The 27,132-nt window shown below is 42.9% G+C and overlaps 1 protein-coding gene and 1 long non-coding RNA gene across 8 annotated transcripts in view; one reads left to right on the top strand and one right to left on the bottom strand.

Annotated features, from left to right (window-relative positions):
* Positions 1-27,132, bottom strand: part of Pde11 (Phosphodiesterase 11) — a 287,160-nt gene that overhangs the window by 172,772 nt on the left and 87,256 nt on the right. The window lies entirely within an intron of this gene.
* The window catches only part of LOC149503272 (uncharacterized), a 394,089-nt gene that overhangs the window by 308,084 nt on the left and 58,873 nt on the right, over positions 1-27,132 (top strand). The gene's annotated exons all lie outside the window — the stretch shown is intronic.

The raw sequence follows: 27,132 nt of genomic DNA, 5'->3' as shown, positions 1-27,132 counted from the left end.
TGGGGTCGCGAGGACGTAAACCTCTATAAAAATGCCCCAATCCTAAGCTCCGATGCCCGGCGATGGGATGAATGGCTGGAGGGAGTCCAGTCCCGAGGGCATCACCTGATCCCAGGGGACCTCACCCCTGGTTAAATAAGAAAGGACAATTATGAATAATGGACAATTGTAAAGAGAAATTACCCCAGGAGGGTACCTCCCGCTCAGCGGGAGGAGAATCCCTCCGTGCCTCCGAGCAATCGGAGGCACGCAGCCCCTCGTATTCTGGGGGGGGCAACAATTGCCAAGATGTAGGAGGCGGTAGCACGAACCGCGAAAGGGAGAGGATCCCGTTCGTGCAACCTGAGCGCTGTGACAGCGCGCTCTCACTACGCTCAACGCGAAGCTCCGCAAGGGGATACGCGTCAAGCGGTCGAGAGTCGCCGCTGTTCCTGCAAGACAGCGTTGGGCGATCTATCAGCCGGAACCAGGCTGAACCAAGGACTCGGAGGAAGCGGAAGACGGTCCAACGACCGGCGACCACCGCTCCTTCCGACTCATCGGAGGTTGAACCCGCGCCCGCCAAATTCATGGCGGTTGAGGAAGGGCCGGTAAACGTTGTGGTGTGTTCGGCCATGGAACGTAGTCAGGAGCTGAGGCTGACTTACAGCATACCAGCTGCTACCCCTTCGGTGCGAACCGATGCCCCCCGCTGTCGGACAGCGGAACGGACCCGAGAAGGTGAGGTTGAGCGGCTGACCCGCTCCCTCATGGAGATAGATCCAGATGACCCCGGAGGAAAGTTTCATGTGCTGAAGGAAATTGTCTCCTCAGTGGCGTCCAAGTCAGGCTCTTTAAAGGGCACGTACGTCCGGGCCCTGAAGTGTGTAGCCGCTACCCTGGAAGTATATCTGGAGGCTTTCCTTCAGCGCACAAGCACGGAGGAGGTAGCCAACCTGCGGTCGCAACTGGAGCGGTTGCACTCAGAAAATGGGGAGCTACGGATGGAGAGCGTGCGTGCGAGAGAGGAGTTGACTGATATGCGTGCGACCCTCGATGGGGTTGTTGGATGCCAAAGCAATTTGACAATTCCGCCACCCCCGCTAGAAGACATTATACAAGAAAAGGATAAGGAGATCGAGGAGCTGAAGCGGCAAATCACGATCCTGGAGGCTCGCACCTCCAAAGTTGAGCGCGCGAGGCCATTGCTGGCACACGAGCGCCCCGCGCCTATGTCATCGTCACGTGGAACAGTGGTGGCACCAGCGCCTTCAAAGGCCACAGTGACCAAAGTGGGTGCAGCACCCGCGACGCGCGCTTTGGCTAACTTGGCCGCACCGGTCAAGTCTGCTAGCAGGCGAGTGCATGCTCAGCCCGCAAGGCCGCCGACCGCCGCTCCTGCCCCACTCCAGCCAGCAAAAGCGGGGCCTGGAAGGAGTCGCGCTAAGCAGAAGAAGGGCCTGAACGCCGCCAAGCAGGCGCAGACCCCCCAGCCCCGTCCGCTACCATCCGCCCCGTCCAACATGAACGAGGCGTGGACCACAGTGATGAGGCGGGGTGGAAGGAAAACACAAACCTCGCTTGACCCTCGGCCCGTCCTTGTGGCCGCCGCTCCCCAGACTATGGGTCGAGAGGCAGCTAGGACAAAAAAGAAGGGGCGGAAGTCAAGGAAACCGCGCGCTCCACGGTCGGCGGCAGTAGTTTTAGAGCTGCTGCCGGCTGCGAAGGAAAAAGGCTTCACTTACGGGGAGGTGATGGCCCGGGCGCGCTGTAGCGTTGATGTAGACGCTATAGGCGTAGAGGGTGGCATCCGAGTCCGGCACACAGCTAACGGGGCTCGGCTGCTTGAATGTCCCGGTGCCGACTCCGGCGCGGCTGCGGACAGACTGGCGGCCCGGCTTCGCGAAGTCCTGCCGGACCCGGAAGTCGTGCGAATCGAGAGGCCCGTCAAGATGGCAGAGATTAAGGTGACGGGCCTGGATGAGTGCGCTACTCAGATGGAAGTGGCCGCCGCTATTGCATCGCAGGGCAACTGCGCCCTCGCACAAGTGAAGGTGGGAGAGCTCCGGAGTTGTTACTCTGGGGCTTTCACCGTGTGGGCGCGTTGCCCCGTGCAGGCGGCCACCCTCTTGGCCACGTCTCCACAAGGTCGGCCTGCCGACTCGCCGGGGAGGCTGCGCGTGGGTTGGGTGATAGCCCACGTGCAGCTGCAGGAGGCACGTCCATGGCGATGCCTCCGGTGCTTTGGCACCGGGCACGGCCTCGCCAAGTGCCCGTCGGCTGTGGATCGCAGCGGACTTTGCTTCCGTTGCTGTCAGCCCGGACACAAGGCAGCCTCCTGCACCGCTGCAACACCGCACTGCGTGTTGTGTGATGCAGCGAAACGGCGGGCCGATCATCGGGCCGGGGGTCCGGCCTGTCTTTCCGCACCCTCCTCCACAAAGAGGAGGCGTGGCGGGAAAAAGAAGAAGAAGTCAGAGGAAGAGCCGGCTGCGTGTGAAACAGCCGGCCCGTCAGTTCCCGCCGCGGCCGTCGGGCCGCAAGGCGGGACGGAAGACGAGGGAGCGATGGACGTGATACCTCATTAATGGATCACGTCCATCGCTTCCTTCAAGCGAACGTGAACCACTCCGCCAGGGCGCAGGATCTCCTCGTCCATACCATGGCGGAGTGGTTCATCGACATCGCGATCGTCGCGGAGCCATACTTCGTACCTTCCGACCGGGAGGACTCCTGGGCCGGAGATGTCGATGGCTCCGTGGCGATCGTGATGCGACAGTCGGCGGCGTTACCCCCCTTGGAATGGTGGCCAGGGGATCTGGGTACGTCGTAGTTAGGGTCGACGAAACCGTCGTGATCGGGGTGTACTTCTCTCCGAACAGGAGTCTCGCCGAGTTCGAGCAGTTCCTGGGTGGGCTCGAGGCGTTGGTTCATCGCTTCGAGTCTCGCCCAGTGATACTAGCGGGGGACCTCAACGCTAAATGTACGGCGTGGGGATCCCCCCGCACGGACTCGCGTGGCGAGTTCCTGTCGGAGTGGGCTTTCGCGACCGGCCTCTGTCTCCTAAACAGAGGTTCGGTCGCGACCTGCGTGCGGTGGAACGGGGAATCACACGTGGACGTATCGTTCGCGTCTCCGTCCGCCGCGCGCCGTGTCTGTGGTTGGCGTGTCCTCGAGGGGGCGGAGACGCTCTCGGATCATCGGTTCGTCCGATTTGAGCTCTCCGTTTCCACCTCGTTGAACGCGCCGGCCGAAGACGCCCGCGGCGAGGAGGAGCTCCCGCGTAGTGCTCCCCGGTCATTCCCGCGATGGGCACTGAAGCGCCTGAACAAGGTGCTTGCGGTGGAGGCGGCCACAGTGGCCGCGTGGGCGCCGATGCCCGCGCGTCTAGTGGACGTGGAGTTGGAGGCCGAATGGTTCCGGGGTACGATGCGTCGCGTCTGCGATGCTGCGATGCCCCGGGTCAGCGGTCGCGCTCCGCGTGGCGGTGCGTATTGGTGGACGCCCGAGATCGCGCTCCTCCGAGAGGAGTGCGTGCGGGCGCGCCGCCGAAGCGCCCGCCACCGCCGTCGCCGCCTTCGCGATGCGGACTTCGCGGAGGTGGCGACCCGCCTGCATGCCGACTGCCGTCAGAAGCAGGAGGCACTGCGGCGGGCCATCGGCGAGGCCAAGTCTCAGAGCATGAAGACGCTCCTGGAGACGCTTGACCAAGATCCTTGGGGGCGCCCGTACCAAACGGTCCGCAAGAAATTGCGGCCATGGGCGCTCCCGGTGACGGAACGTCTCCAGCCTCAGCAGCTGCGGGAGATTGTCTCCGGGCTGTTCCCGCGGATGGAGAGGGGCTTCGAGCCCCCTTCCATGGGCGCGCCACCACGCAGTAGCGTGAGCGGTGATGCCCCTGCTGAGGTGGTCCCTCCGAGCATCTCGGAGGAGGAGATTCGTGCGGCCGTGTCGAGGATGCGGAGGAAGGACGCGGCCCCCGGCCCTGACGGTGTTCACGGCCGGGTCTGGGATTTGGCCTTCGGTGCCCTTGGGGACCGACTCGTGCGGCTCTATGAAGCCTGCCTCGAGTCGGGACGGTTTCCGAAGCAGTGGAAGACGGGCAGACTTGTTCTGCTAAGGAAGGAGGGACGCCCCGCGGACTCACCTGCGGGATATCGTCCCATCGTGCTGCTGGACGAGGCTGGGAAATTGCTCGAGCGGGTGGTGGCCGCCCGCATCGTCCAGCATCTGACGGGGGTGGGTCCCGATCTGTCAGCGGAGCAGTTCGGATTCAGGGAGGGCCGCTCGACCATCGACGCGGTGATGCGCGTGCGTGCCCTCTCTGATGAGGCTGTCGGCCAGGGCGGGGTTGCACTGGCGGTGTCCCTTGACATCGCCAACGCGTTCAACACCTTGCCCTGGTCGGTGATCGCGGGGGCGCTGGAGTATCACGGCGTCCCTGCGTATCTCCGTCGGCTGATCGGGTCCTACCTCGAGGACAGGTCGGTCGTGTGCACCGGGCACGGTGGGGCGGTGCTCCGCTTCCCCGTCCAGCGCGGTGTTCCACAGGGGTCGGTCCTTGGCCCTCTCTTGTGGAACATCGGCTACGACTGGGTCCTGCGTAGCGCCCTAAGTGCTCCTCTTCCGGGTCTGAGCGTAGTTTGTTACGCGGACGACACTTTGGTCGTGGCCCGGGGGAGGGACTTGCGAGAGTCTGCCCGTCTTTCCTGCGCGGGGGTGGCCTTCGTCATCGGCAGGATCCGAAGGCTGGGTCTGGAGGTGGCGCTCGATAAATCCCAGGCCCTGTTGTTTCACAGGGCCCGGAGAGCGCCGCCTCAGGGGGCCCACCTCGTGATCGGAGGCGTTCGCGTCGAGATCGAGGCAACCGGGTTGCGGTACCTCGGTCTCGTACTGGACGGTCGTTGGAGCTTCCGCGCTCACTTTGAAAGATTAGGTCCCCGACTGATGGCGGCTGCCGGCTCGCTGAGTCGGCTGTTGCCGAACGTCGGGGGGCCTGACTTGGTGGTGCGCCGCCTCTACACGGGGGTGGTGCGGTCGATGGCACTGTACGGGGCTCCCGTGTGGTGCCACGCCCTGACCCGCGACAACGTTGCGGCGTTGCGACGTCCGCAGCGCGCGATTGCGGTCAGGGCGGTTCGTGGATACCGCACCGTCTCGTTTGAGGCGGCGTGCGTGCTAGCTGGGACGCCTCCCTGGGACCTGGAAGCGGAGGCGCTCGCTGCGGATTACGCGTGGCGATGCGATCTCCGCTCCAGGGGGGAGCCGCGTCCCGGCGCGGCGGAAGTTCGAGCGCGGAAGCTTCAATCTCGGCGTGCCGTGCTCGAGGCGTGGTCTCGCCGCCTGGCGGACCCCGCCTACGGGCGACGGACCGTCGAGGCGATCCGCCCGGTCCTCTCGGAATGGGTGAATCGCGACCGAGGACGTCTCACCTTCCGAGCGACACAGGTGCTCACGGGACACGGCTGTTTCGGTCGCTACCTGCACCTCGTCGCCCGGAGGGAGCCGACGCCGAAGTGCCACCACTGCAGTGGCTGCAACGAGGACACGGTGGAGCACACGCTCGCGTACTGCACCGCTTTCGCGGAGCAGCGCCGCGTCCTCGTTGCAAAAATAGGACCGGACTTGTCGCTTCCGACCATCGTGGCTGCGATGCTCGGCAGCGACGAGTCCTGGCAGGCGATGCTCGACTTCTGCGAGTCCACCATCTCGCAGAAGGAGGCGGCGGAACGGGAGAGGGAGAGCTCTTCTTCCCTCTCGGCGCCGTGCCGCCGCCGTCGAGCCGGGGTTCGGAGGAGGGCGTTTGTCCAGCTCCAGCCCCTATGAGGAGGCAGTCTCCTCCCAGTGATGGTCACGGGGCGACCTAAGGGGGTTGAGGCTGCGCCGCACGCTACCGTCACTCTAGCGCGCTGGCACCAGGAGGACGGGACGGCGCGTCGGCGGCTGCGGACTGCGATGCGGTCCGCATTTTCGTCGTCGCTGTCGTCGCCGAACATACTGTTGAAGAGCAACCCGGTCGGCGGTGTATCGCGTTCCGACCCGGCAGGCTGGTTCTGGCCCAGCGGGGTATCCCGGAACACCAGCGGCACCGCCCGGGCGGCCTGGTAGGGCCGCCGTACCGCGGAGACCGACGTCGTTGGTCGTCGACTATCGCCTCGACGACCCGTCGGTCGGGCGTCCTCGGGGTGGCGCCGCGTGTCTGGTTGTAGTGTTGACCGCGGGAACCCCCCTACTCTGAACGGGTTCTGACCCCGGACGGAGATCGGACGTCGGGTGTAAGAGTGCAGGGGAGTCGTTTAGTGGGTGGGCCCTAAAATCCTTGGGCCCGCGATCTGCTCTCAACACCTGCAGATCGTTGAGTCTCACATACCCCGCGCGCCCCCTAGGCGCGGGGACCTCGTAGGAGGTTCGGCCCCCGGCCCGAGAAAAAAAAAAAAAAAAAAAAGGTGATTGAAAAGGAATAGCAGATAGGCTGTTGGTCAGCTCGCGATAACGCCTGGAGCACCTTACTCGAGAAAATTTTGAGGTAAATATCTCGTATATTTACCTCATCGTAAAACAGCAATGAAGAAGGCACTGGATCATGAATGAACAATATAGTCTTTCGTTTTGATTTTTATTTATTTATTGAAACGGCTACAATTAATTACGAAATGTTAAATTAAATCTACGACCTAAAATAAATTCAGAGATGTTATTGTTCTCCCAAAGTAAAATTTACAGGGAAATTTAACTTCAAGGGTAAGATGACTTGGCAACACAGTAATAAATAAATGCTTATTGAACACCAGAACCTTGACATATATATTTATTATGCAAATTATCAGAATAGTTTTCATTAAATTGAAGACAGTAATGATTAATGATAATGGAATTACTTTATTATTATGGCCTAATATTCTCTCGTCGGACGTTCCGATATCGAGTCGAGGGAACGCGTTCCCGGCCCCGTCACGTCACAGCCGGAGTCCCGCAAGGCTCCGCCCTCTCCCCGTTACTATTCAGTTTGTATATCAACGATATACCCCGGTCTCCGGAGACCCATCTGGCGCTCTTCGCCGATGACACCGCCATCTACTACTCGTGTAGGAAGAAGGCGTTGCTTCATCGACGACTTCAGACCGCAGCTACCACCATGGGACAGTGGTTCCGGAAGTGGCGCATCGACATTAACCCCACGAAAAGCACAGCGGTGCTCTTCAAAAGGGGTCGCCCTCCGAACACCACGCTGAGCATCCCCCTCCCGACTAGGCGCGTCAATACCCCCGCCCCCGCCGTTCGCCCGATCACGATGTTCGACCAGCCCATACCGTGGGCCCCGAAGGTCAAATATTTAGGCGTCACCCTCGACAGTAGGATGACATTCCGCCCCCACATCAAGACGGTACGCGATCGTGCCGCCTTCATTCTAGGACGTCTCTACCCGATGATATGTAGGCGAAGTAAAATGTCCCTTAGAAATAAGGTGACACTCTACAAAACTTGCATACGCCCCGTCATGACCTATGCAAGTGTAGTGTTCGCTCACGCGGCCCGCATACACTTGAAATCATTCCAAATTATTCAATCCCGTTTTTGCAGGATAGCCGTCGGAGCCCCGTGGTTCGTCAGGAACGTCGACCTCCATGACGACCTGGACTTAGAGTCCATCAGTAAGTATCTGCAGTCGGCGTCCATGCGCCACTTCGATAAAGCGGCACGACACGAGAACCCTCTCATCGTGGCCGCCGGTAACTACATTCCCGATCCTGCGGACAGAATGGAAAGCAGTCGACGTCGCCCAAAACACGTCATCTCGGATCCGCCCGATCCACTAACGGTGCTTTTAGGTAATTCAAGCACCGGTCACCGTCCTCGTCGAACCCGTCGCTTGCGACGAAGGGCTCGACGAGTAAATTAACTCTCAGACACAGCCCACTGAGTTTCTCGCCGGATCTTCTCAGTGGGTCGCGTTTCCGATCCGGTGGTAGATTCTGCGAAGCACGACTCTTGCTAGGGTTCGTGTTAGCAACGTCAGGTTTGAGCCCCGTGAGCTCACCTACAAAAGTTAGGGTTACGCTGACATAGCCTCTCAAGGCTCTCAGCTTAGGTAGGAAGAAAAAAAAAAAAAAAAAAAAACTCTCGTCGGAATCACCGGATTAAAAAGTAATTTTTAATTCGGCTACTTTTCAAATAATGTTTTTTCTTCTTAAAATAAAAATATATTAGTTCTTTTTTCACGAAGGAATAATTGAATGGATTATACGTATTATAGTAATGTATCAAATAAGATTAGCTTATATTTATTTATTTATTTGTGCAGGTAAGTTTAATCAGTCCCGATGATACGTACATTTTAAAGAAATAGATATAAATAAAGCAAAAGAATTTTAATTTAATTACAACTCTTTAAACTGGTTTTCAATATTTTACATTGGAGAAAAGACCGCAAGATCCATTGAAAAGAAAAACATCATAAAGGATCTCGACTATATACCAAATATAAGCATTTCTCAACCGCTTGAAAGTGATTGTGTTCTGTAACAAATGCTCGTCTCGACAAGACAAAGGAGAGACGTAATACCCGTAAGAATTGAACAAATTTTTTACTTTGTGTCCACAATGCAACAAAAGCCTTTTCTTTGTGTTACTGTTTTTTTTTTAACGCAAAACTCACGTTACAGCTTTTTCTCAAAAATTACTGGATTATAATTAAATTTAAAGGAAATCAAATATGATTTTAAACGAAAGATTCCAGATGAGATTATTTAAAACGTGAATAGTGTCTCTAACATTTACTATCCACCACCATGACTTATAGGTAGATTTTTAACCGACTTCAAAAAAGGAGGAGGTCCTCAATTCGACTGTATGTTTTTTTTTGTAGCCTCATAACTTTTGACTGGGTGAATCGATTTTGATGATTCTTTTTTATTTGAAATAAGCTGATGCTTCCCGTGTGGTCCCATTTAAATTTAGTCAAGTTCTGATAATGGTATCCATGAGAAAACCATATAAGTCTTAAATATGCATTGAGTACGTGCGCGACAAATAGATGAATAACTCAATATCACGCCAACCGATTTCGATGATTATTGTTTTTAGTGTATGTTCATTTGTTTTGGAATATCTTTTATTTTTCTATTTGAAGTCGGTTTTTGTTAAAGCATGTCTATTTACTATTTAAATACATTTATTTACTTTTTAATTAACTTTTATAATGTAAAGCCGAGGATCGCATCTAGTGCATCAAATTAATTTACAATTATCCATATAAATGGTGGAAACGTAACCGGCTCTCTTTGTATTACTGTTTGTTTGTGCTCGCTAATCGCCACAATCGCTGAACCAATTTGATTGCGGTTTTCTGTGATATATTCAGCTAGCTAAGCTAAACTAGCTTGGATCTACAATGATTGGAAAATGAAAATAACGGACACAAGCGCTTTTTCATATTCATTGTATTAAACTACAATAAAGGATTTGACTACTATTGAAAACGACTTAAAACTAACTTTAAAAGTTTAAGAACTTAAAAAAATTTACAAACTAAAAAAGTTACAGAAAATTCAAACTACTTTCTATTGTTTCCAGTAAGATTCGAACAGACTCCATGGGCTGATTCGATTGATTCGTATTCAACTTATTTGAAATTCATGATTCGCTGCAATTCGTGCAAATTCGGGCGGAGGGCAGGAAAGATTTAGGAATAAGGAGGTATCTAAAGGACGTGAACTAGTTTAGTAGAGCCGGAAGATGAGCTAAGAAATCTTGTACTCGTAGTACTAGCAAAAGTTAGCAGCCTATTCTTAACGGTTTTTATCCCGTGTTAGACAGAGAGACAATGCTCATGACATACAACTTCTTTACCAATACTCGTTTTATGGGAAAGTGAGAGGTATAATATTCACTCAATCCCCATTAACAAATTTAATTTGATGACATCGTCCACTAAGTGTTACGGTTTCAGTTATCTAATCAATTCAACTACAAGAATACAATTTATAACGATTAATGATGATTGTTTTTTTTTATCGGTTGAAAATATTAATCCATAAAAATGTAACTGTTAAATAATGTGGCAACATTCAAACGGTTTACCTTCTATTATGTTTTGGTGTTATGTTATTTTATCTGCGTGCCTACTGGTGTCTGCTGGCTTTTATTGCTACATTTCGCCGAACGATAATGGTTTTGCGGCTAAAACCAGGGGACGTCGTACTTATTCACGGGTCATAAACAGGACTACAAGCAACAGACAGACACAAGATAACGTTCGATGTACAGCAAACGAACGCTTTATTCAATTCTCATTACGTCACACTGTTTCATTCAAAATTAAACTACTCTAATAACAGTCCAATCTGGCGTTTAGTGATTTCGTTTTAAAATTTTTCATCAATTCGAATATTGTTAATCATTATTTTTGATGTTACAAATAGACAGCTGGTCTTCGTATCACTTTAATTTTGTTAAGGGAAATAATGTTGCTATATCGTTTTTAACGATCTTATTGTGAAATGTCTTGTTTATGATAACGACTTCGGATTTTTCCGCGGACCATTAAAAAGATTAGCATTAACAGACTTTGCATTTAAAAAGATGTTAAAGGTCACGTGGTTTTATCGAATTGACACAGCCGCCACTGTTTCATTTATACCCTCATTTTTAATTACACTTTTTAAACAATGCTAAGTTTAGTTAATGGAAACACATGGCTCGTTTGTTTGAATTTTTCCAAGTTTCCTGCGTTCATATTGATTTACGTGGTCATTCGCACTAAAACCGAGGAACTTCGCAAAGTTTTCAGAGCAACAATAATAATTACTATTCCAGACAAGATGCCTCCGACACAGTGAAGGTCATTCAACCGTTAAAGAATTAATGGCGCGTCGTACTAAAGCCTTAGGTACTTAATCTTGGTTTCCTCAACGGCTGCGCGTAGACTATATTATTGTGGACTTTTATTTTCGCTATTAGACTGACTATTCATAATTCAAATTCACAATTTTATTGCGATTAATTTGAAGAATCTCCATGTACCTACATAATATTGTGAATAACTCACTTTTCTTTAAGTTGGATTTCCAATGGACGTTGTGCAACGTCTTTACAAGCTAGAACTGTATCAACAAAATTTTAATACTTTTACTAACTCGTACAAAAAACAACTGACGTAACTTGGCCATTTTGAATTCTGCTTATAAAACTATTGCTCCCTTCGGTGACGGAGTCCATTATTCCAAACGCTAACTAAAATACATGTTAAGGACGCCAATATTTAGTTAAGCACGTGTTACATGTCTACAATCCGCGTAATAGACTGTCGTTATTGCGTACTGCTGTACGCAGAGGGACAGTGTCGGGCACGCAAACTGATAATTATTAGACTGTAGCAATTAAGAGGCGCCAGACGTACGCCATGCCATGGAGAAGATAGCGAACAGAGTTCACTGACAACGAACACATCGCTGTCGAACAGTGAAGAGATGTATGAAATTCATCATCTGTCAATTTGATCATACCTTGTCGTGCGCTTGGTATTCTTTTCCGAAAGTGGTAATCGTACGAAAATCAACTTCGAATACGGTTGAAGTTTATGATGATTGAAATGCTTGAAAAAACGTGGTTATTGCTCCAATCCAAGGTTATTAAATTAAGACTATATATAATTTGTTTTTAAGGCTAAATAATCGTGGCTTATTGGATAACATGCCTGGTATACTCGTGTCGAGCGATACGACTAGGGCGGTGTTCAATCTCGTAGGCAGTTACCAATTTTTCTATTGAAATACTGTATGTATTATCACTACATAGTATAAAACAAAGTCGCTTTCTCTGTCCCTATGTATGCTTAAATCTTTAAAACTACGCAACGGATTTTGATGCGGTTTTTTTAATAGATAGAGCGATTGAAGAGGAAGGTTTATATATATAATAACATCCATTAAATAGTGGAAAAATCAATAATAAATTACAGTTTCCGAAGCGAAGCGAGGGCGGGTCGCTAGTTAAAACCAAACCCGTAAAAATTATAAATTACGTATTACTATACAATTGAGATATATATATCTACCTCAAGTATTAAGGTGGGTGGCGGCGTTAATGATGTGATGATGTCTATGGTCTCCCGTAATCACTGAACGACCAGGCGGGCCTACGTTTATTCACCAGTCTACGCAATAAAAAAGCAATTATGACATTCATTTAAAATTTATACGAAACATTAATTATTTCTTGCTTGATATGAGGGTATTCGGGTAAAAACCAAATTTAATTAATTAAAAATCAAATGATGAAAGGAGATTGAGTTATAAATTATTGAAGTGCGATACTATATACAAATGGATCAATTGTATATTTTTATTTTAAGAAACGAGATTCTTTAAATTGGTTAACACCATTAGACGCAATGCGTAAGTGTGCTTAAATAAATTTGTTCTGAAAGACTAAAAAAGCGTGCGTATTGTTACGAAACTTACAGCTTCTATGGAGGCATCGAGCCTTTAGATTCATTAGGCTGAGTGCTCTCCGCAGCGCTTGAAGACGATGTAAACAATTTACTTTCTGTGGAAAATTTACAGCTAAGCATTGTCAACAGTCAGCTACATAGTATTCGCGTGACTGCAAACATTACAGCGGGTGCTAAACTCGGCATTACAAGAATTTTCTGTTATTAAAACACAACTCGTTGACGAAGCATTCTCGTTTAACGAAGGGAAAGTTTTATATGTACCTATGTTATGATAATCGTTGTTTATGTTTCTTGTTTGACGATGGAAATCAACATCGTTTCCTTATCAGCAAATTACTCAATTTGATCTAATCAAGTCACGTTTTCTTCTTCAACTTGTTATGCTTCAAGTTCACGAATTTATAATTATGTATGTATGTATTTGTTCAATAGTTTTATAGTAACTTATAAATTATTATAATTTTAATGTTATATGGAAATAATTTGTCCAAATCCAATCAGAAGCCACAAAAATATTCTCTTATCAAAAATTATCTCAAGCTATAATTGTTATTTCATCATCGATCGTAAAGCCTGTGTTAAATAGGAGTTCTTTTTATGCAATTGAGTCTTCAGACTCATGTCATCGTGAAATTACATCAAGCCTGGTGGACGCTTGACATAAAACGGAACTTTTGGGAAACCAATCGTAATTTTGTATATACTTAAACATCAATAGTAATGTACCTGGTTACTATAAAACCGGCACTTACGGAGATCAGTTAGCGCAAAACGCAACACCGTCATCAGAAATCGCTTAGAGCCAATTCCGAGAGCTGTAACAGTGCAAACGGTACGCTTCCTTGGTACGTTGCCATTATATCTGTATCAATATTTGCTGCTGTCCTGAGTAATGAAACTTAATCGTTCGCTCAATTAAACAGGGATCTGGTCTAAATTGTCTATAATTGACAATTTGGAGCGGAATAATTATTATTGTTTGCGCTTGTTGTCTTGGTCTCGACAAATAGAGGGTCAGGGGCATAAATATAGAAATTCGTTATTTCGAATCGGTTTGTATTACTGAACGTGTTATTAACACACACATTCACAATTTGTTTTTTTTTTACGATTTTTAGTTTAACGAATTTGTACTGGTGGTCCGCACGGGTATGTATGTACCACTACCCTGTCTATTTCTGGCGTGAAGCAGTAATGCGTTTCGATTTGAAGGGTGGGACAGCCGTTCTAACTATACTGAGACCATAGACCTTATATCTCAAGGTGGATGGCGCATTTACGTCGTAGATGTCTATGGGCTCTAGTAACTGCTTAACACCAGGAGGGCTTAATGCTTAAATAGTCCCACCATATCTCCTTCTGTGGGTGTCGTAAAAGGCGAATCGTACTGCGAGCGCCAACCGGCACTGGTAGTGGATACACTCCACAACAAGCCCACACAGTATTACTTTTGACTTCTCGCCGAATCTTCTCAGCGGGTCGCGATTCCGATCCGGTAGTAGATTCATTCGCGAAGCAGTTGCTCTTGAATTGTTAGGTCTCCTTCGGAGGCGCTCGGGCAACTGTTAGCAAATCCCACCCCTTCTGGCTGAGCCTTTGCTCGCCCACCTGTCCTGGTGAAACTGGAAAGGCCTCCGGGCCACCAGTAATACTTCAATCATAAAAAAAACAGTATTACTGCCACGAACTAGTCAGCATTCCAGTATGAAGGGTGAAGCAGCCTGGACAGGATGTGCGCCGGCATTGAAGTTGTGATGTCTATGGGCTGCCCTAATCACTTACCACCAGACAGGCTATGAGCTCGTTCAAACAACCTACGTAAAAACACGTAACCTCGAAAATTTAAACAGCTACTAACATCTCGATAAAGGGTAATTTTCGTGTCTATTATTTAGATCACAAATTCGTATAAAGTTTGGTTTTTCTTTACCTGAAGTCTTTCTTTTCAGCCTGGTTATAGCTTGGCTTTAACAAATGTTTAGATTAATAATTTCATGTTTTTTTCTTTCTAAAAATGTCCACCTAGTTATCTAACACATATTAAGAGTACCATTTACAATTATTACAATGCTAAATTTGTAAAGTATTGTAAATTTGTAAAGTATAAGTCTGTTGTAAAACGAGTTTATAACCAATATCTCGATAATGTACACTATCGTACTGCAAATTATAACCATAGAGCCATGTAATAAAACATAATTCAGTCTTCTTTAAATATTCAATTGCCAACGAAAACAATAGTAGACGTTTTAGGTCACAAAGGACACTTATTTCAAGCATTGATTATTAATCATCCTATCGGTTAAGTGGGAACAATGAATTGTATTAATAAAAATTTTAAGAACATCGTAACTCAATCTTATACAGCATGTTCCGTTTAATATTGGTCTATTCGTTTGTGTACAGTATGTTCTTACATCTTTGTTTCAATTGACTTGAATATTTTTTGTTCGTCTTGTAGTTGCGTAGAGGGTTTTTACTACAGTTATATCAATAAAAGAGTAAAAATCTAATCACACACGAAAATTAAGAAATAAAAATATTATTCGTTGTTTGATTAGTTAGCCTTTTTAAAAAGGATTTGGGTATGTACATATGTTTGAATTTTTTTATTTTATTTTGACGTCCCCGCTAAATACTGAATAAATAATTAATAATCACCGTTTTTTTTTTTCGAAAACTATTAGTTCCCATAGATCAATAATACTTTACAGTTTTAGTCAAGTTTTGGGAGTATGGTATATATGTAGCTATGAGGGGTGGATCGGAACCAGTCAAATTTTGAAATGGCTATATGAGAATAAAAGTCGGGGAACCTCTGGTCTGCGCTAATTATATTTAATAAACAATATTTTATAATATTTTTTAATTCAATAGATATTTAGAACGTGCAGTAAGGATTTCCTTTAGCCAATCATCGACAATTTTTAGAACAATTCACTTTGCATGGGTAGTCATGAGCGTAGTTTGATATAAAAATGCTGTCGAAATAAAATTAATTTTACAGAACACAATTTCGAGGCAAATCATGCATATAATATTTTATGTTGGCAAGAATCAGAGTATTTTGGAAGAGTGCAGTGGAAGCCGCTTAACGATTTTTGCACTAATTCTTAACAACCATTATTAGGATATACAACCACAATGAAAGGGATTTCATGTTATGTTCGCTCGGTCAATTGGACGAACCCTTTTTACACTTATTACAAAAAAAAAAACATGTCGAGTACTATGGAAACGCAAACGTTCATCTATATATTAATACGTGAAGCAAAAACTTTGTATCCCTTTATGGAGGAGTATAAAATTTTCCACACTTATAGAGAATATAAAAAGAAATGCACAATGCTAATATTTTTTTAAATTAATGCATAAAAAATACATTAAATCAATAAATAAAACATTGCCCACACTACCACGTATTTGACACACACACGCATATATACTTTTCGTTTATTGTCAAACTTTTGTTATTGTTTAAAATTGAGAATAGATTAATATTGTTTTATATTTGTCTATAATGTAGTCTTAGCGAAATCTGTGATTATAGGAAGTAAAATAAATAGTCTTTGACAATAGAGCCATAATAATGTTCAAACTCATAATTTCAAATATTATAGTCGAATTTCGACTACTGGGGGACTACTAGTTGAATTAGATTCCAAAAGGAATGTAACTATATAACTTATATTATCATATTTCCACGCTAATAATTCACGGGTAGCTAATATTGTCTTTCAGATATCGGTGTTAGGCAGTATTATGTAAATCGGAAGCATCTTATCTGTTACCATTGATTGGATTTCGGTTCAGAACGGATTAATTTGGGATTCCATTACAATCGCTTGGACAGTCGAGGGAGGCGTTGGCTATTTGTTTTTAATTAATATTGCCTCAAATGTTAAAGCGTGCTTAACTTGGTCATTGAAACACGAACTATGGATTTTAAGCATGTTTGAAACAGGTTATGAGGGAACTGATACCGAAAATGGTGATGGTTGTAGTATTAGTCTGTGACAAGATCAAACAATTATATTTTAATTATTTTATTATTCTCTATATCTCTATATTATGGTTTTTTTTATTGCTTAGATGGTTGGACGAGCTCACAAGACACCTGCTGTTAAGTGGTTACTAGAGCCCATAGACATCTACAACGTAAATGCGCCACCCACCTTGAGATATAAATTCTAAGATCTCAGTATATTTACAATGGCTGCCCTACCCTTCAAACCGAAACGCATTACTGCTTCACTGCAGAAATAGGCAGGGCGGTGGTACCTACCCGCGCGGACTCACAAGAGGTCCTACCACCAAAATTACACTTAATTAAAAACTCTGAGGACGCCTGTGTCAAAGGTCGCAGGCGATGCAAGGTGCGTTCGTCCATGCGTAGTTGAGTGGGTGGGTTGTTAAGTCCGAGCGTAGCTGGAATAGTCCATTAGGCTACCAGCAATTAAGTAGGGGAAAAATAAAGTTTCTTTGGTTTGTAGGCATTGTACATTACGTTAACAACTTGCAAAATATCTTACTACCTTAAATTTTTGTGACATAGCCAGAATTTTTCCATTTCAATTCAATATTCGAGCACTGTCCAAACAGAATTAACAAGTGATTGTAAAAATATTTTAAGTAAATAAGAAACATGTGAACTGATTAAAGGTTGAAATGCCTTAAGCGATTTACTTAAGAAAAAAAAAACAATTCAAGATGTGTCATCAAGACACTTGCGTGTTAATAACATAATATGATAATACTGAATAACAAAACACAAAAAACATTCTTCCGTAATACAGTTTTAATGTATTCATAGCGGAAATGAAGTTAGTTTATTTTTATTTATGTATAGAAAATTATTGAATGTTTTCCGCGCGAGTCGATAACTCTCCGACAAAATGGAGTTCTTCCTGGAATAGCACTCCTCACAAACGGCTTGATTGCCCAATCCGGCTTGATTAATCTTCATTGATATGAAAATTTTCGCCTTTATTGTACGAAGTTGTCTTCAAGAACATTTATTTTCAGTTCGTTTCTTGGAATATTGAATACTTTGAATTTTGTTTTCCCGAACGTTTTAGTGGTTAAAATCATTTTAAATCTAAATCGAAAGAAATTTAGGATCTATTTTATTACAAGTTAGAAGCTTTTGAAATGTCAGGATGACAGGACGAGGTTATTTTCCAATAAAAAAAATGCTCATGTTGGTTTATCAAGTCGTCCCCATTAAGACACTGTTTCTTCAGAGAAAGTTTATTTATTTTTATTGTTATTAACTGTTCCGCATAACACAATACATAAAATCGAAGATTCTTTAGTACGCAGTCAACAACCCTATTATAAAGTATTACGTAAACATTTTGTGATAGTAGTTTAGTAGTGGTTTAGTTTATTAGTAGTAAATATTCTACTATATATTATTTTCTATAGTAGATATTCGTGTATTAAATATTTTTTGCAAAGTTTCATACTGAACACGAAACACTGTACATTACAAATTTAAAAATGTACCTACTACTGACTTTTTTGTTTGTATTGAATTTTTTTTATTACTTACTTGAATGCAGAACACAATATTTCTCTGAGAAAATACTTTTCGAAAAACATTCGTTTGTGAATCACATTTCAAAGCTAATGAATGTAAACTACTTTATGTCGTCATCACTTCTACATGCGAATGATAAAATATTAATGATTTATGGAAATTACTCGATTCCTGCGAAATGTGCCTACATAAAATAGTTTGCATATATTTATGTCGAAGTGGTTTCATTTATTAACATCAAATAAGATTATTTGTTCACTCCGCGCTCGCGTCGAAGCGATATTAAGCGTCTATCTCAAAGAAAAGGCAGCACGTTCGACACTGGGAATTTTGTTACAATTTTTTTTTGTTGTTGCTTAAATGGACGAGCTCACAGCCCACCTGGTGTTAAGTGGTTACTGGAGCCCATAGACATTTACGACGTAAATGCTCCACCCACCTTGAGATATAAGTTCTAAGGTCTCAAGTATAGTTGCAACGGCTGCCCCATCCTTCAAACCGAAACATATTACTGCCTCATAGCAGAAACAGGCAGGGTGGTGGCACCCACCCGCGCGGACTCACAAGAGGTCCTACCACCAGTAATTACGCAAATTATAATTTTGCGAGTTTGATTTTTATTACACAAATGTTATTCCTTCACCGTGGAAATCAATCGTGAACATTTGTTGAGTACGTATTTCATTAGAAAAATTTGGTACCCACCTGGAATTCGAACACCGATGCATCGCTAAACACGAATGCACCGGACGTCTTATCCCTTAGGCCACGACGACTTCACCTTAGGCCACGGCGACTTCAATTAATTATAGTCTTCACTGTTTGTGTGGAGTAGACGAACTCACTTTGTGTTTAGTGGTTATCGAAGTATATGAATGCCACCGCCCAACTTGAGGTCAGAGGTCAATTTTATTTTAGAGCAAGATTCTGCAGCTTAAATTTGTCATTTAGTATATGTTATATCGTTAAAAGAAACCATCAGCGTTGGATATTTCCACAGACATTTGTTTATTCCGTAGGCCGATCCATCCAGCTGATCCATCCGATTATCATGTGAATCAATAGCTGCTTGTAACGCTGCTATATTCCAGATCGAAGATATTTACAAATTTTCAATGTATTACGTAAATTTTAGTTTAAAAACCGGATACACTGTGATTAAGTTATACAGTTTGGATAAATATTACAATTGAAATTCGAATATTTCAGCATACCATATGAAATTTTGTACACTACACTTTTTACTGGTAGTAGGACCTCATGTGAGTCCACACGGATAGGTACCACCACCCTGCCTATTTCTGCCGTGAAGCAGTAATGCCTTTCGGTTTGAAGGGCGGGGCAGCCGTTGTAACTATACTGAGATCTTAGAACTTATATTTCAAGGTGGGTGGCGCATTTACGTTGTAGTTGTTTATGGGCTCCAGTAACTACTTAACACCAGGTGGGCTGTGAGCTCGTACAGCCAACAAAAAAAAAAAAAAAAAAAAACTACTTTTATTGTACAGAAATGTTGCTACGAGCAATAGTGAAGTTATCTGTATCTGCTTTATGTACACATAGTTTAATTACAGAAAACTACTACAACAACTAAGTAAAAACGCTTACAATGTAGCTGGTTTCACGAGCAAGTTTATTATTCGCAAGATTTATTCCTAAGAACTCATAATAACAAAAAAAAAAACTGAAAACGTCCAAGCGTTTTCATAGAGACGATCGCAACGGTTCATTCATATAGTATGTGACACGTATGACCTCGGCAATCGTAACGTTCACACAACTTTGTTTATATGTATATTGTATATCCGTAATATGTGTGGGTACACGATTGATAAACCACGATACGAAGGCAGCTAGAATGGAATTGTTTGGGTTGCTTCGTTGTTCTTAACATCGTAATATTTAAATAGTGTACGGTGACGTCACTGTTGATAAATTGCGTTTTATGTCTTATTAATATGTTCGAATTGAATAGTTGCCGTTTTTTTTTTTAAATATACAATGTGTGATTTGTTTTGTTGTCACATTTCACAAGCGCGAATGATAGCAAATCACTAAATTTATTTATTACATTTTAATATACTTTTTAGCGTATTTTAACTTAACTCTTTTACTGAACGTCGCATTTATTGTTTGATTTTCTTTTGATTTGACAATCTTTATGTTAAATGTGGTGGTTGCCACATAATTTCTCATTTTTTTTACTTCATAATTATTACCTATACGAGCATTATCAACGGCAGTCCTTCCAAAAAGTTCGCATGGGATTTGAAAATTCTGAGGGCCTCTTGAGAGTTCGCGCGGGTACGTACCACCACCTCTCCTAATTCTGCCGTGAAGCAGTAATGCGTTTCGGTTCGAAGGGTGGGGCAGCCGTTGTAACTATACTGAGACCTTAGAACTTAAATCTCAAGGTGAGTGGTGCATTTACGTTGTAGATGTCTATGGGCTCCAGTAACCACTTAACACCAGGTGGGCTGTGAGCTCGTCCACACATCTCAGCAATAAAAAAAAAGGAGAAATCAATAAAAATCTAATATTATTACGAACGATTGACTAGAAGCAGCAATGGGCTGGTAACAGACGCGTATCTTCTGATATCAGCCGTTTAATAGTAATGTTACAACAACAGATGATTATGCGGTGTTCTTGGCTATGCCCCTGGCACCGTATGGCCATAAACTCGTCTCCGTTTGAAAGCAATGAAAATACTATTTATGTAGAGAATAACCTACATTGTTTGTATGCAATGATTACCCATACTATGATAAAAAATAGGCATTTAGCTACGTAGTTGCCGTTTTACAGTAGTGACCATTTGAAACGTAATTTAGGTATGGCTGGCAATAAATATTAAATACAAATGAATTTTATTTTAAAAGTATGAAATTGTATCTATACTTATCCATATTAATATTATAAAGCTGAAGAGTTTATTTGTTTGAACGCGCTAATCTCAGGAACTACTGGTACGAATTCTTTCAGTGTTAGATAGCCCATTTATCGAGGAAGGCTATATAACATCACGCTAAGACCAATGCAAGTCGGTTAAAAAGCGTGATTTTGGTACCTTAAACAACTCGTTAGCTTTCTATTATTGAAAAATATTTTCACTTTCTACGTAAATGAAGAGGCGAGTAAAATTTAGCGTTATGCCAAAGTAATTATTCCACGCGGAGGAAGTCGCAGGCAAAAGCTAGTTTTGAAATACAGTAATCTGTTTATTGATTAGTATTTTGTTTTCACTATATTCGTATCTTTTTCATCAATATGGACACGTTAAAAATATGTGTAATTATGGAGTACACATATTTTTGCTACAACAGCTTAAAATGGAGAACGCTCAACTCCTGTCTACCACCTGTCTGCAACGCATAATGCCCTACTTTGGCCACGTTGCCCGCAAAGGTGTAGATAACTTGGAACGTCTGATGGTCACTGGAAAAGTAAAAAGAAAACGTCCTAGAGGCCGGAGCCCCAAACGTTGGTCCGACCAGATCTCCGAGCAAACCAGCAGACTACTTAGCGCTGCACTACACCAGGCTACTGACCGGAACCGATGGAGACTGACAGTCGACAAGCTGAAACGGAGTCACGATCCTCAGCAATCAGGGAGCGATGGAGAAGAAAAAGAATGGAGTACAAGTTCAGCCGCAGCAAGCAATACCCCACAAATGGCTCACAGCATGAATGATGTGTACAGAGTGAACACTACAAACCAACGCACTCGTTATTGGTTTGAATGCTTCCGACATGAAAATTTTGATCTAAAAAATGGTCCTGTGGTCGTCCGAATACTAAACAACGAGGAATTAAAGGCTACAGTTTTTAGCGGTAGGCAGCGGCTTGGCTCTGCCCCTGGCATTGCTGAAGTCCATGGGCGACGGTAACCACTCACCATCAGGTGGGCTTTACACTCGTCTGTCTACAAGGGCAATAAAAAAATAAAAAATAAGTGAAGCTGATAAGACTCAAACTGAATTAGCAACAGCAGCTTCCAACGTTAGCTTTAAAACAATATTGGTCTCTAGGCTACAAAAGCCAGAATTTGATATTTTAAATACGTCATCCACCGTACCCACCAGTATTTGCGCCAACAGACTTCTTCTACTTTTAACAAAGTTTTTGACAACTTCTTGGCAGGGAAAAACGGATTTGATGAGCTTTGATTATTTTTCAATGCGGTACAGTTAACTTCTTCAAAAAGGGCATTGAAAAATTACCACTGTGTTGGCAGAGACCCATCGATACTATGTGTGCATATTTTGATTGATAGAATTACAATACTAATTTTCTGTATACTAAAGGGCAAGTTCATAGGTATTGCGATGCGATAGGTATTACAAAGAAAATTCTATTTATTTTTTATTGGTAGCTTAGAGAAATATTTTGTAAGAAGATATATTTTTTTGTAATTATAATTCGTCTGTAGATATTTAGACTGAAAAATAATCCGTGCGATCATTCTCCGGAAACCACAGTAATAACACGTAATAACATGTTATTCCTTCATCGTGTAACACGTGCCAGGCACTTGCGTATTTATTGCTATACGTTTGTAATATACTACGTAATTAATACTGCTATTGATTTTCCTTTGAAACCCGAAAAATGAAATACTTTAACTTTATTTCCAAAGATATAGCATATCGTTTTTTATATAATATTTATTTACGCTTGCCCGGTAGTTGTCCTGGTCTGGAACTGAATGACAGAGAAACGTAACGGATCCAAAATACCCGGATAGAGCCCGCGTTGAACTTCAGCGATAAACACGAGTACAGAAGGATTATATCTTTAATGACAAAACTAGATTTATATGCAATTTCAAAGAGCATTACAGGGGCGCATTTGATCTTAGCTTTATTCGAAAACGTCAGCTATTACATCGTTTCAGCAATAAAATACATTTTTTTTATTGCCCTTGTAGGCAGACGAGCAGACGGCCCACCTCATGGTGAGTGGTTACCGTCGCCCATGGACTTCAGCAATGCCAGGGGCAGAGCCAAGCCGCTGCCTACCGAAAGCCAAGCCGCTGCCTACCGAAAGCCAAGCCGCTGCCTACCGAAAGCCAAGCCGCTGCCTACCGAGCCAAGCCGCTGCCTACCGAGCCAAGCCGCTGCCTACCACCTAAACGTGTTTATATTTTATTGCTGTTTAAAATTTGCTTCGCCAAGACCAGCATTCTTAGTTTTTATTTGTTGCCTTCGACCGGGTGTTATACGGTTACCGAATCTATAGACATCACGATACTGCTGTCGCCTAACGTGTCTCATAATATCGAATTTCTCAATGCCTGTGGAATGGCTGACCTACCTACGCTTCAAACAGCATCCATGGTTGCTTTTTGACAGTAAAATGCAAAATCATAGTTCCTTCTTGTCTGTACGCAACGTGCCCTTTATTATAGTTTACTATTTCTTAAAAATTTCAAAATTCTTATTCTCTAAACTAATATTACTACGTTTTCTTAGAGAACACACTTAAAGTATCGATTATTATCGGTGTATTTGTTACCTTTTCGAATTAACTAGTTGCTCGTTGCCTTCAAGTTCTGAATTGTAACTAGAATGTACTGAAGCTCACCGAAGGACGGTCTGTATTGTCATATCGGTTTTCAGTTGTTTGTAGTAAATAACTTAGTTCTAAGACAATGTTACATTAACATTGCAATGAGAATTTACTGCGCACTTACTTACAAGCGGATAGAGTAAAAACTCTCTGAAACCACAAAGGCCTGATTAAATAAAATTATTTTAAAAATTAAAACTACTTTTACGCATTTAATCTCGTTTCATTATTTTCCTTTCATATTATTCCTAATAATTTACAGTTTTCTTGGTCATGAACGACCGCTGTGTTATATATGATTCTCTGAAACCACCCACAAAGGCCTGATTAAATAAAATTATTTAATAAATTAAAACTAGTTTCACGCGTTTAATCTCGTTTGATTATTTTCTTTCATATTATTCCTAATAATTTATAGTTTTCGTGGTCATGAACGATCGCTGTGTTATATAATATACCAGGAGTTATGAGGAATAACGAAAAACAATGGCATCATAATCTGAGCAGTGACTTCATCTTGACTTAGGTAGCTTGGTATTTTTTGTAACGGGATAGACAATGTTGTAAAAATATATACGTGAAATTTGATTATTAAGTTAAACTACCTACTAGTTTTCTGTAAAATATTTACTGACATTTTCCATATTAATACGTAGAAAGAACTATCAGTATTTCGGGGACTGGTGGTGTTCGATTTTGGGGTTTCAATTTTGGAAGTACGAGTTTTTTAACTTTCTCGATAGCGTAAAAGTTAACCCAAATTTGTTGCCGCTAGGGCGCTGTTCCAACTGTATACAAATTTTAGTTAACTTTTATGCTATTGAGAACGTTAAAAAACTCGCACTAAGTACACAGATCGGTAACGCAATCAAGTAAGCGCGATACTAGCCCTACGCGTTACCGCAGTGTGCGCAACGTTTCAAAAAGGTAATTGGCGGCGACCCTCATATTTTTTTTAAGCTTTATAATTCAATATGACTGAGTTATCGTACAGGCAGTTGGTTGACTTGACGTTTGGTCTTCATATTAAGAGTATTCAGGTGTTATACAAGGGCCAACAAACTCTTAAAAATCGCAAATCAAAGAAACTTTTGAGTGACAATCGACGATTTTAACACAAAAAGCGGAACGGTTCAAATAAATTTTTATTATTTCAAACGACAGTCATATCATGCCTATTTGTATTAATTGGCTTTGGTTAAAGATAATTTACTCTAAGAAATTACTAACTAAAAATAGTCGAAAGAATTTTGAAATTACAATGAACAAAAGAATAACTGTTAACAAATAAAATAAACGGTTTAGGAAGAATTATACAGGTCTCGTGATAGGGCATCCTCTAAAAAACCACATAATTAAGCTCTCGTGGCAACAAAACTTGATTATCCCGCTGCCCACCCCTTTTGCTTCATTTAGGGTTGTCCCCATCGACAATGTGAAGAAAATAATTAGAGTCATTTTCTAAACGAAACCATGCCCATTATCCCCGCAGTTAGGATTAACATAGGACGTAGCCTTTATTCTCCGTATTGACCTACGATCGGCTGCGTCTTTGAGTTTATATTGACAAGTTCTGCTGGTAGTAGAAGAGTAATCGGAGGTTTCATTTACGAAAGAAGAAGAGTTAGGATACTATAATAATGAGCAGAAAAAGGCCAAGTCGTAGTTATGGTTCTAGGACCGAGGAGTCGTAGACACGTTGTTCTTGCTAATGTCAAATAAACAGATCATTATGGTATAATATAGTTTGTTGCTATGGTTTATGAGAGATTTAGAGGAAAATAGTACTGTACTTTCGAAATAATCGAATCCTTTCTCCTTGACGATCTCCTTCCATTATTTTTCTCTGGAAGTTTGGCCACCTTCCTCTATTCTCGACGGTGTGTATGGCATTGTAGATAATGATATTCAGAGCGGTGTATCAAATATAAGCAATCAAATGGGCCAAATCAAACAACACTAATGATTAGCAGAAAAAATCAAAACCATGTTATATTAAAATACCTTAAGTTACAATTCAAAATGTTTCGCAGCCCTGTCAGTGTCCAATCTAACCTTTTCAGTATGACAGTCGGATGGTTAATTTACATTTCGTTGTAGGTGTAAAAACGATGGAACTGATAAAATGTTAACGTTTACTATTCGCGTGCGCGTGTTTAGCTCGGTTAAAACTCCCCCGGCTTCTTAATTGCAAAGGGGAAGGGGATATTTTATGCCGTGTTCGTGCGAATGTCTAACACTAAAGCCTTGTTCGGACTAGGCGAGTCTTTTAGTCGAGTACCGAATAATTTAGTGGCTAAACTACTCGCTACTCGCCCAAAAAAACAGAACAAAATGTATTGACTTGACTAAATTATTTACTAACCTACTCGACTAAATGTTTGGTGCTCAGACACATTTAGCTACTAAATTACTCGGTACTCGACTAAAATACTCGCCTAGTCCGAACAAGGCTTTACGGATTAAATCCAGTGTTTTTTTTTTTTTAAATTCACAACCGTATACACGACTGTTGGGTCTGTAACGCGTTCGTGTTCACATTGTTTATAATTTATACCTTTTTCCACTTCGTTTAGCAAAATAATTGTCTAATTTTCGTAAATTTAATTTTTGTACGTTCAAAGAATGAAATGCTAAATATACACGTCCTCCGAAAAATATTTTTAAATTATCTTTCTATTTAAATATGCTGTTTAGTTGAAATGCGTCATTGTATCGAAACATTCCAGCTTTAATTTCTTCGTAAGCTCTTGACGACAACGACTCTTTTTCGGAACCTGTTGTTGTTGTTTATCTGAATGTATAAATTTTTGCGTGCTACGAAAAAAAATAATATGCAAACAACATTTTTCATCGTTAATCCATTATATTTGGTTTCCAAAAAATCCAACATTATTTTTATTAGTATTGTTTGTATTGTATTTACTTATAAGGACAAATCGGGAGCGGATGAAGATAAATACTCGTCTTCTGAGAAACGCCTATTGTTGCTAGTTGATTTCAAAGAAACGAAATTATTGTTCCAAATCCAAAAATGTTCGTATTTGAAATACATTTGATTCTCGTTTAAATATTTTTTATGTAGTCAAGTTTTTACGTTATCACTATATAGTTTTTTTTTTACATTCGGCGAATACATAATTAAATGCTATCTTCAAAACATTTTCTTTCTTTTATATGCGAACTTCGCTAATGACCTTTTGGTTGTAACACTATTTAACGACATTATTTATTATTCATTAGTTTCTTTCACGATATGTAGTACCTATACGGTAATACGTTTTGGAAAACATTTAAATAAGAAAATTAAAAAAATGCTTTCTTGTTTAAAATATATTGGACAGTACATGGGAACCAATTAAAAAAAAACTCCTAACACGCATCTTTAACATTTCAGAAAGTAATTACTGTAATAAATAAATAATCAAGGATAAATTACACACGGTGACCTGACACCGAATTAGGATTCGCCGTACTATGGGAACCAAAGACTGCATCCATACTTATGCAAGGCATAGAGCAACCAAATGTACTCTTTTTTTTCCCTACCTATGCTGATAGCCTTGAGAGGCTATTTCAGCTTCAC

Source organism: Bombyx mandarina, chromosome 03 (assembly GCF_030267445.1).
Source record: "Bombyx mandarina strain Sakado chromosome 03, ASM3026744v2".
NCBI lineage: Eukaryota > Metazoa > Arthropoda > Insecta > Lepidoptera > Bombycidae > Bombyx > Bombyx mandarina.
This window is presented reverse-complemented; position numbering and strand designations above follow the sequence as displayed.